This window comes from Oratosquilla oratoria, unplaced genomic scaffold (genome assembly GCF_046742065.1).
Source record: "Oratosquilla oratoria isolate Oo_2021 unplaced genomic scaffold, ASM4674206v1 SCAFFOLD102, whole genome shotgun sequence".
In the NCBI taxonomy this organism is placed as follows: domain Eukaryota; kingdom Metazoa; phylum Arthropoda; class Malacostraca; order Stomatopoda; family Squillidae; genus Oratosquilla; species Oratosquilla oratoria.
In genome coordinates, this window is record NW_027467459.1 from 216,548 (window position 1) to 227,772 (window position 11,225).

Here is an 11,225-nt window from a genome sequence, read left to right on the forward strand (position 1 = left end):
GGTGTGTGCGTGTGTGTGTGTGTGTGTGTGTGTGTGTGTGTGTGTGTGTGTGTGTGTGTGTGTGTGTGTGTGTGTGTGTGTGTGTGTGTGTGTGTGTGTGTGTGTGTGTGTGTGTGTGTGTGTGTGTGTGTGTGTGTGTGTGTGTGTGTGTGTGTGTGTGTGTGTGTGTGTTTGTAAGTGCGTGCGCGAGAGTATAGGTATTATATGTATGTGTGTGTGTGTGTGTGTGTGTGTGTGTGTGTGTGTGTGTGTGTGTGTGTGTGTGTGTGTGTGTGTGTGTGTGTGTGTGTGTGTGTGTGTGTGTGTGTGTGTGTGTGTGTGTGTGTATGTGTATGTATGCGTGTGCGTTTGCGTGGGTGTTTGAGCGTCTGTATTACATTACGTCGGCGACAATTAACCAGCGTCTCTGTCTCCAGGGACAACATCACACCTGGCGTGGAATCGCGAAAACGATGAAAGAGATTTCAAGAGTGTAGGAAGAACGGATAGTGATGTAGATGTTGAAAGTGTTCAGCATTCCTTTGTGAGTGGACAATAGTCCCACCAACGGAAATGCTGTGAAAGAGAGAGGAAAGTATATGACTAATTAGCTCGAAGAAAAAGTCTAGGTGCAGGATAAATAAAAAATCCATGCAGTGATGGATATAGGTTGGACGAGGATCAAGGATGGAGTTCAGACAGAAGCTTCTGACCTCCTCAGTGCGATCAGGTGTGGACTGCAATTAGCAAAGCAAATCTCTTCACTATGGAGTCTGCAGAGCCGCTGTAAGATCTTCCCTCAGCACCGTGAAAAACATTAATAATTCTAAGGCCGGAGATGAATATTCCAACCAACTTCGAGAATTGGGGTTGGGCCTTTCGGGCTTCTTGAAATTGGAGGTCCCTGGATGATGCAACTTCATTTTTTACTGGTTCCAAGACGTTTATACACACACACACACATATATATGTATATATAAAAGAAAGACTAGACATAATGTAGACATGTTTAGTACATACATACATATACCAAGGATTTTCCCCCTTACAAGGGAGGTAGCCAAAAAGGGAAAGGCATAAAAACACTCCCACCCACTTCATCCCTACATACACTCCACACCCCTCCCACCCTCCCTCTCATCTGAGCACCTCCCGGATGACGGGTCATCCCTGCACCCTGCCCACCGCCCTGGGTCAGAAGCAGTGTCGCAAGACACAGCACATCCACAGCAAGGCCGCTTCATTTAATCGGCGATCCCCCCTCTCCGTCCTCCCTTGCATATAAGGAGAGGACGGGGAGAAATCCCTTCGGGCTGCGTCAAAATTTACTCACACATACTACCCCACCCCCCACCCCCCTGCCCATTCCTCCTCATGCAATCACAACATCATCCATATACAACCATTCTCCACTCACCTCTGTCTTCCGTCCTCTCCCTTCCTTCCTCAACAGACATTCCCCTCTTCCCCAAAGCCCCCTTCACCCCATCCATCCATCCACCTCATCCTAGGACGTCCCCTCATGTTCACTCCCTCCACATCTGCCTTCCATACCTCTTTTACTAGTCTTTCTTCACTCATTCTTTCCATGTGTCCAAACCATCCTAATATTCTTTCATCTCCCAGCTCCTTTTTCACCCCTGTTCTCCTCCTCACCTCCTCATTTCTCACTCTATCCAGCCTAGTAACCCCCACCATACTTCTCAGACACCTCATCTCAAACACATTCAAACTCCTTCTCTCTTCTTCTCTTATGTTCCACGTTTCTGCCCCATACAGTGCTGTTGGCAGTATCACTCCTTCATACAGTCTCCTCTTCGCATCCATTCCCAAATGTCTATTCCTCATTACACACTTTAATCCACCAAGGCATTTACTCGCTTCTCTCAATCTACATTCTACCTCCACCTTCACTCCACCTTTTCCTGCTACACTTGCACCCAAGTATCTAAAACTATCCACTTCCTCCAGTCGCTCTCCCTTAATGTTCACTTCCAGTCTACTGCCACTTTCACCCCTTGTACATCTCATCACCTTACTTTTACCCACATTTATCTTTAGCTTTCTTCTATCACATACTCTCCCAAACTCTGCCAACAGCTTCCTCAATCCCTCCTCTGACCCTGCCACAAGCGCAGTGTCGTCCGCAAAGAACAGCTGGCTCACCTCCCACTTTTCTACATTTTCTTTAACCATCTCCAATCCCTGACCCACTACCCTAGCATTCACCTCTCGCACCACCCCATCCATGTATAAGTGACTCAGTTTAATACTGACGGAGATATTGATAAAGATGTTAGTGGTTATAAACAAATAAATAAATAAATAATAGATAAAAATAATAAAAATAAAAAGGATAAAAATGTGTGAGGAGTGAAAGTGGAAGTCAAAACAGGAGAGACAGGTTACTGGGGAACCATGTGATAAAAGGAAATAAGACATCATCATGTGATAGCGAAATGGAGATGGAAGAAAAATAGAGGAATGTGGTAAATGTGAAGACAGTGATGAACAAGGCAATGTTGTGAGGGTTCGGAGAAGTAAAGAGAAGGAAGAAGGACGGACTGGTGAAGATTCGATTTCGTTGTGATTGGAAGGAGGAGAAAGATCGAAAAGCAAATGGGAAAATAGTGTCAAGGTTTGTTTGGAGAGGAAGACCTTGAAGGTGAAAGAAGCAGAGACATTTCTGGAGGACACAGGAGAACGGAGAAGATAATTGGGAGAGGAGACCTTTGGGGAGAACAAAGGTTGTCCTTCAAGGGTCAAGGGAGGTGTGAAGGGATAAAACCTCGAGAACATAACTAAAAATCTCATGATTTTCATACACTTCATCTTCGAAGAAAATACATCCTAACGTCAAATAATTGACACTTTGCTTTTACATATTTACCGCTTGCACTGAGTTTATATGCTCTTAACAAAACTATGTAGGATAAAACTTCTTCAGCGAATACCATAATAAAAGATAACTTGAAGGGGTGGATAGGCTTACGAACTGCAAGCTTAGTTTCCAATCTTGACCAGTTTTCTCTTGCCTTCCATCTTTTATTAGAGATTTTCTTGAATTTGGATAAAATGCCTGATGAACTGACTCGATTTTAGATAGCAAGGAAAAGTGTATATGACTTGAAACATGATGATGGAAGGAGAAAGACAATGAATGAGCCCTCGCAAGCTATTGCGCGCACACACACACACACACACACACACACACACACACACACACACACACACACACACACACACACGAGTAGATTTGTCAGTGTTCACAAGCTGCAAACTCATCCACTATCATAAATCTCACAACTTCACAGATTCATCATTGACCACCCACATGTCAAACATTCTAATTGCTAATAGATCATTCTTAACATGAAAATATACCCGTCTGTAGGTAAATCAAACCTATACGACTAATTACCTCTGCCGGACACATACGTCTCGTGAATAAAATCAGCAGGCGATCGTCAGAAGAAAATGAAATACAACTTTATTAGACGGGGGAGGGGGGGGTTCCGGGTGACTTTATTCGAGAGACTGAACCCACTTATACCCGGGAAACCGTAATCGAGGAGGAGAAAGGTTTCTTGTGGAACTCGCCTGAGGGGCACTTACAAAGCCTGTCGCCGGGGTGAAGGTATGGAAAGCGTTCACGTTATCACCAAGCTCAATTTTTTTTTCCACCCTAATTTCTTAGCATTATTCTACGAGCTCGAACAGCTTGGGCAAGGGTGCTCACCAGTACCAGTTAAGAAATAGCATTTGTTCAATTCTACAACTGTTCTACGTTTTATTTATTTTTTAAGATATCCTAACGGCTCTGTTTTATCCTACGATGTTTTCTTTGACTGAACATATGAAATCTTTTACTGAACATATATTTTAGTTTTCAGGAGCTAATATCTATGTACTTTTATTTAATATTTTACATTAAGAACTGCAGCAAAACCCATTTTTAAGGTTATTCAAATGTGTAATGAAAGAAAAGTCTTTATTCCTTTCGTTTTTCTTTCCAGGTTATAGACTATGCGCCGACCATTACAAACTCTTAAATTACAATGAATTTTGCGTTCCTTCCATAATAAAAAATGTCATCATCATCGTCATAGTCGTCGTCGTCGTCTCCGCTGTCACTATCTTGCCTTCATAGCCATGGCTAAGACAGGCTATGAGAAAAATTCATGGAAATAAGATTGATCGCCATCTTACATTAAATAGAAATTAAATACATCAATTCAATGCGTCGTAACAGATGAAACGTCCTTTTGTTCTATTTTTGTCTCCGACTTTCTATTTCCCTTTCAATGTACTTCTATTTCTATGGCGTGGGGGGGGGGGTTGACAGCATCTCAAATAAACATTCAGTCTTAGATATTCCCCACTGGATTGTGCAAAGTTAATTGGGATACCACTTCCATGTTAATAAAGATGTTTAACATTGAAAGAAAAAAATCATAACGTTACCTGCCTCTAGGCTGCGCTATTTATTTTCATGAAACCACCTTAGCAAAACAAGATTATATCCAAATTCTTTGAACCTCTTTCGTGCAAGTTGTCACTTTGCTCTTGCTATCACCAGGCTCTTTATTCGTCTTCCATGCGACCCCTCGGTTGTAAGAGGCTATAGCAATGTTTACAGCATCAAGGGAGCTGCGTCATGGTTTCATTGACTTCAGACAAATCGGATTACGAGTCACAAGATCAAAAGACTTAGTCGTCAGAAAAAAAAGAGATAAAATGGTCCTATCTGGCTTTTGGCAGCAGAGAGGAATTGTCCAATTGCTACTAGCCACCGAACGGACCCGAGTTCGATTAGAGGAACATTTGAAAGTCTTCGACCACCGCATGACTTCAGCTGACGTCCGGGTCAGCAGACCTTCTCTCCTCCGGACTGGCAACGAAACACAACAAAAGGGGGACACTAGTCGACCTCTCGGTTCATAATGTAGTCAACAGGAAACACCTTACACGTGACCTTCTCCTGATAGGTCGAGGACACAATCTTACTATAAATATGGTCTTGCTTGACTCCAGTTGACGTTATTCCATTATAACCATCTTCACATCAAATGTCCATTTTCAGCTCCACCAGTGCTTGAAATCAGGGTCATAACGCTGGTGTTTTAAACACATTATAAAAGAAAAAGCCCGAGTAAGTTGTATAATCTATTTAATCTCTCCATGCAAAATTGGGCACCATAAACGATAATTAGCTATAGCCTATCGTCCTACTCCTCTTTCCCTTCCTGCTCCTTCTCTTTCTCTATTTCCTTCTCCTTCCCCCTCTCCTCCTACTCCTTCTTTGTTCTCTCCTTCTCCTTCTTCTTCTCCTCTTTCTTCACCTTCTTTTCGTTCTCTTTTTCTTGTTCAGAGACACAGACCCATACAAACATGTAAACATGCACTACTGTCTAGCTTTGTTCAACACTACCAGGTATAAGGTTATGTACTTGTGAAAGTGTCAAAAGACAACACGACGCAATACATCGAGTCAGGGAGTAAAGAGGATGATGGAATAATGAGAGAGGTATTGGAGAGTGGCCTTCCCTTAAAGCGCTTTGACGCCAATGCATAACCTCTATCCAGGTTATCCTGTTTGGCGGACATGCAAGGGGCCTTTCGCTTCCAAAGTTACACTTTAACTTTTGTGTCATTTGTCCTCAATGTAGACAACATTAACCAGTAAAGAGATCAACTTTGCACGTTACGGGGTTACCTGTCTTTGTTAACCTTTTAGCTGTGATTTGCAAGTGGCTTCATCTACCTGCTAACGGACGGTTTCGTTTACCTTAAAGTCTCCCAGTCGCCTTAGTGAAAGCTGGAATCCTTATTCTAAAGCGAGATGATTTCGTTCACCGTAGAGATGACCTCAATTGCATAAAAGAGTGTCTTAGATTAATAACGATAATGATGATAATGATGATAAAAGTAATAATAATAATAATAATAACAATAATAATAACAATAATAATAGTTACAATGATAAAGATAACAACGATGATGATGAAGACGACGACAACGACGACGACGACGACGACGATGATGATGGTACATGATAATGATATTAATAACAATACCAGCATAATAGTTATAAGGGCAGTAAGAAAGTTAGTGGCCCAAAACTTTGTGTCTTCAACTGGCTATTGGTAATAATGATACCAAAGACATGGATGATAAACACTAGAAATAATGTAAACATGGTTAGAGAATCAGTTTAGTACTGACAGAGGTATTGATATAGATCTTAGTAGAGTAATTAAAGTAAACACACACAGGATACAGAGGTGCGAGGAGTGAAAGTGGAAGTCAAAGCAGGAGAAAAAGGTTACCTGGGAATCGCATGTGATAAGAGGAAATAAGACATCATCATATGTTAGCAAAATGGAGATGGAAGGAAAATAGAAGAATGTGGTAAGTGTGGAGGCAGTGATGAACAAGGCAATGTTGTGAGGGTTCGGAGAAGTAAAAAGAAGGAAGAATGAGAGACTGGTAAAGATTCGATTTTGTTGTGATTGCAAGGAGGAGAAAGATCGAAAAGCAAATGGAAAAATAGTGTCAAGGTTTGTTTGGAGAGGAAGACCTTGAAGGTGATGGAAGCAGAGACATTTGTGCAGGACACAGGAGAACGGAGGAGATAATTGGGAGAGGAGACCTTTGGGGAGAACAAAGGTTGTCCTTCAAAGGTCGAGGGAGGTACGAAGGGAGAAAACCTCGAGAGTATAACTAAAAACCTCATCGCTTTCATACATTTCATCTTCGAACAAAATATATCTTAACGTCAAATAATTGATACTTTGCTTTTACATATTTGTCGGTAGCACCGAGTGAGTTTACATGCTCTTAACAAAATAATGTAGGATATTTGCCAACAGTACTGAGTTTATATGCTCTTAACAAAACAATGTAGGATAAAACTTCTTCAGCGAACACCATAATAAAAGATAACTTAAAGGGCTGGACATCTTTACGAACTGCAAGATTAGTTCCCAATCTTGACCAGTTTTCTATTGCCTCTGTCTTGCCTTCCATCTTTTTTTTAGAGATATTCTTGAATTTGGATAAACTGTCTGATGAACTGACTCGATTTTAGAAAGCACATTATCATCAAGCTTAGTTTTTTTTTTTAAGGATTATTCTACGAGCTCGAACAGTTTGGGCAAGGGGTGCTCACCAGTACCAGTTGAGGGATCGAGTTTGTTCAATTCTACAACTCTTTTCCATTTTAACTTTTACTAAGCAATCCTAGCGGCTCTCTTTCATCCTACGATGTTTTGTTTGACTAAACATGAAATCTTTTACTGAACAATAATTTCAGATTTCAGAACCTAATATCTAAGTACTTTTACTTCATAATTTACGTAGGCACTGCAGCAAAACCCTTTTTTTAGGGTTATTGTAATGTGTAATGAAAGAAAAGTCTTTAATCCTTTCGTTTTTCTTTCCACGGTATAATTTCCGCCATCGCAATGCTGCCATCGTCTTGTTTTTTTTTTCGCGACAGAATTTCTGCAATGACATTTAGTTTCGTTTCCATTCCAGAAACAGAGTTTAATGTTAATTTTATTCCAGATTCGTCAGATCAAATAATTAAGATAACTTAGTTTGCATCTCTTGCTTGGAGTGCGCATCGGGGTCGCGGACATTGAACTCCGTGGGATGACGTCATCAGGTGACAGACCGTATAAAGTGTGACGAAAATTGCGGTTTAGAAGTCCTATCGGTAATCTAAATTTACCAATCAGATTATTTTCGAAACCTCTAGATTTATCGGGAAAGTCTCTAAATTGGTTCCAGGGCAGTCGTTGCAAATATTTTAGTTATTAATCTTCTTACTTTTATCTTCTTGGCATACTTGCCCTTTCTCCCATACATCACTCTTTGCAATAATAGCGCTGGTTTTACTAATGTGATAGCAAAAAGCATTGCTTTATTTTTGATATATGGCGTGGTGTGCATTTCGAGATATAGTTAATGGATTCCTTGGTAATAATAAAGACCCAAACTACAAGCATCTCGTAGCAAAACTTTTGAAAAATGATAAGAACATAAGATGTAGAATGTCATAAAGGTGCACTTTTTGCAATGACATTTGGATTTTTTCACGAAAACTTAGGAGGAATTACTGAAGAACATGGTGAAACTGTTCCTTCATTTGCAGCCGCCAGATTGGTCATGGAGGAGGGAGTATCGGTCCAATCACAGCATGCGACATTGTGAGACGTCCAGCCGGATGAGCCATAAGTCTGTCAATGTCTTTAATGAGATTCGGTGACCATACGGAAACAGCATATTCCAAATGTGGACGAACTAACGATTTATATACCTTGTTAATGAGTGATGGACTTTTGAAATCAAAAGATAGCGCAATCAGTCCTAGAATCTTATTTGCTTTCTCAGAGGCTGAAATACACTGCTTGGATGATTTGAGGAAGTTACTGATAATTACGCCGAGATCTTTTTCACTATCCACTTTTGTTTATAATTTCCAAATAACTTGCAACCGTACCTACTGTTATTTTTACCTATGTGCATTACCTTGCATTTACTTGTGTTAAATTTCATTAGCCACTTTTCAGACCATTGCTGTAATTTATCTATTTCTTCTTGAATATCTAATTGGTTTGAGTGATCATTTGCCACTCCGCACAGTTTTGTATCATCAGCAAATTTGGAAACAGTAGATTTTAGTCCATGGTCTATATCATTTATATATACTATGAATAGAAGTGGTCCAAGAACGGAACCCTGAGGAACTCCACTTGTAACATTTTTCCATCTAGAAGTTTTTCCATTTAAAAAAACTCTCTGTTTTCGACCATTCAACCAATTACTAGTCCAACCTAATAGGCTACCACTTATTCCGTGTAAAGCTAATTTAGTAAGTAGTCTTTCGTGTGGGACGGTATCAAAAGCTTTTGCAAAGTCTAGATATATTAAATCTATATTATTTCTTTTGTCATAATTCGAGATAACTGTGTTGTACAATTTGAGTAAGTTAGTCACGCAAGAACGTTTCCGTCTGAAACCATGCTGGCTATCATTTATCAAACGGTTACTTTCTAAATGATGTTCGATAGCATCTCTGATGATAGTTTCCATTATTTTTCCTACGATTGAAGTCAAACTTATAGGCCTATAGTTATTTGGCTTCTTTTTGTCACCTTTTTTGAATATGGGAGTAACGTTAGCTAGCTTCCATTCTCTTGGGACATCTCCGGATATGATGGATTTCTTGAAAATCATTTCTAATGGAACAACCATCTCATTTTTCATTTCCTTTAAGATTCTTGGATGCCAACCGTCAGGCCCTGGTGTTTTATTAACTTTGAGTTTATCTATACACCTTTTCATTTTTTCTTTTGTTATATTTACCGTGAAATATTACCATAAAAGGCCATTGGTTTCTCTTGATCATCCATACTCATTCCAAAGTACAGTCTATAAGCAATCCAGTATTTCGCACCTTTCACTATTTCTTCCTTTGTACGTGTTTGTTTGTGTGTATTCAACTAATTGTATTTATTTAGTTGTATTTTGTGGGAGAAGAGCTATGCTCGTAGAGACCCGCAGTTGTATCTTTCCTCATCCAAGTCATGTATAGTTTTAGCACTCACCGTTTTCTCTTTCAATTTATTCTACGTATCTATTACTTTGTGTGGAAAGCTGTTTTTTCAGATCACTTCTGTAACTGTCCTTCTTAAGTTTCTTCTTGTGTCCTCTTGTATTTCTTCTGTCCCATTTAAGTAGATCATCCTTATCAAGGATTTCCATCCCTTTCATAATTCTATAGATGGTTATCAGATCGCCTCTTTCTTTTCTTATCTCCAGAGTTAATAAGTTTAGTTTGTCCAATCTTTGTTCGTAAGTCTTATTTTTTTGTTGTTGAACTGGGTGTCCATGGTGATGCTGCGTACTTCCATTTTGGTATTGTCAGTGTCACTAGTATTCTCTTTTCCTTTTCCTTGTACATGTGGTAAAAGGCAACTTTCATTAATCTTATTATGTGAGTGTGTGTGTGTGTGTGTGTGTGTGTGTGTGTGTGTGTGTGTGTGTGTGTGTGTGTGTGTGTGTGTGTGTGTGTGTGTGTGTGTGTGTGTGTGTGTGTGTGTGTATTCACTTTCACTTGGTCTTTGGATCACGTGTTGGACTCGTGATCGACAGCTATTTCCCTCCTGGAAGAGAGCTCAGAGTGTGTTAGTGTGTGTTAGTGTGTGTGTGTGTGTGTGTGTGTGTGTGTGTGTGTGTGTGTGTGTGTGTGTGTGTGTGTGTGTGTGTGTGTGTGTGTGTGTGTGTGTGTGTGTGTGTGTGTGTGTGTGTGTGTGTGTGTGTGTCTGTTTGTATGTATGTATGTGTGTGTGCGCGCGCGCATATATTTACCTAGTTGTATTATACGGGAAGGGAGCTGTGCTTGTGGTGACCTGTCTTTGTATCTTTCAGCATCAAGTTTTATCTTAAAATCTTCAATAATATTTGCACACGCTGTTTCTTTGTCTAAGTTATTCCAGGTATCCAGTACTCTGTGTGGGAAGCTATTCTTTTTCCGATCTCTTCTATAGTTATCCTTTTTGAGATTCTTTTTATGACCTCTTGTTTTTCCATTGCCATTTTTTAGTAAAACATTCCTATCAAGGATTTCCATTCCTTTCATGATTTTAGATATAGTCAGTATATTACCTCCTTCTCTTCTCTGCTCCATCAGAGTAAAAATAAATAAAAGATAATTGAAACAAAGCATATATACATACCCACAGATGTACATATCCACATAAACACATACACACATATGTACATACATACATTCATGTATACATAATATATACATACACGCAAACATGCAAACATATATCTATAAAATATTCATCCATACATGTATACATGCGTGCATGCATACATACATATATGCATAGTTACATATATGTATACACACATGTGTATGACTACATACGTTCATAAATGATACATAAACATATACATCCATACTTACATACGTTCATACATGCAGACATATATACATACATCCATCCAGACAAGCAAACATTTGTGCATATATATTATTATGCATTCATGTATACATGCGTGCATACATGCATACATATGTACAGTTACATATCTGTATACAAACACATATGAATGCCTACATACATTCATATTTGCATGCATGCTTACATACATGTACAAATATATGCATACACGTATACGTGCATGACCACACACGTATATATGTATACAAGCATATATTCATATTT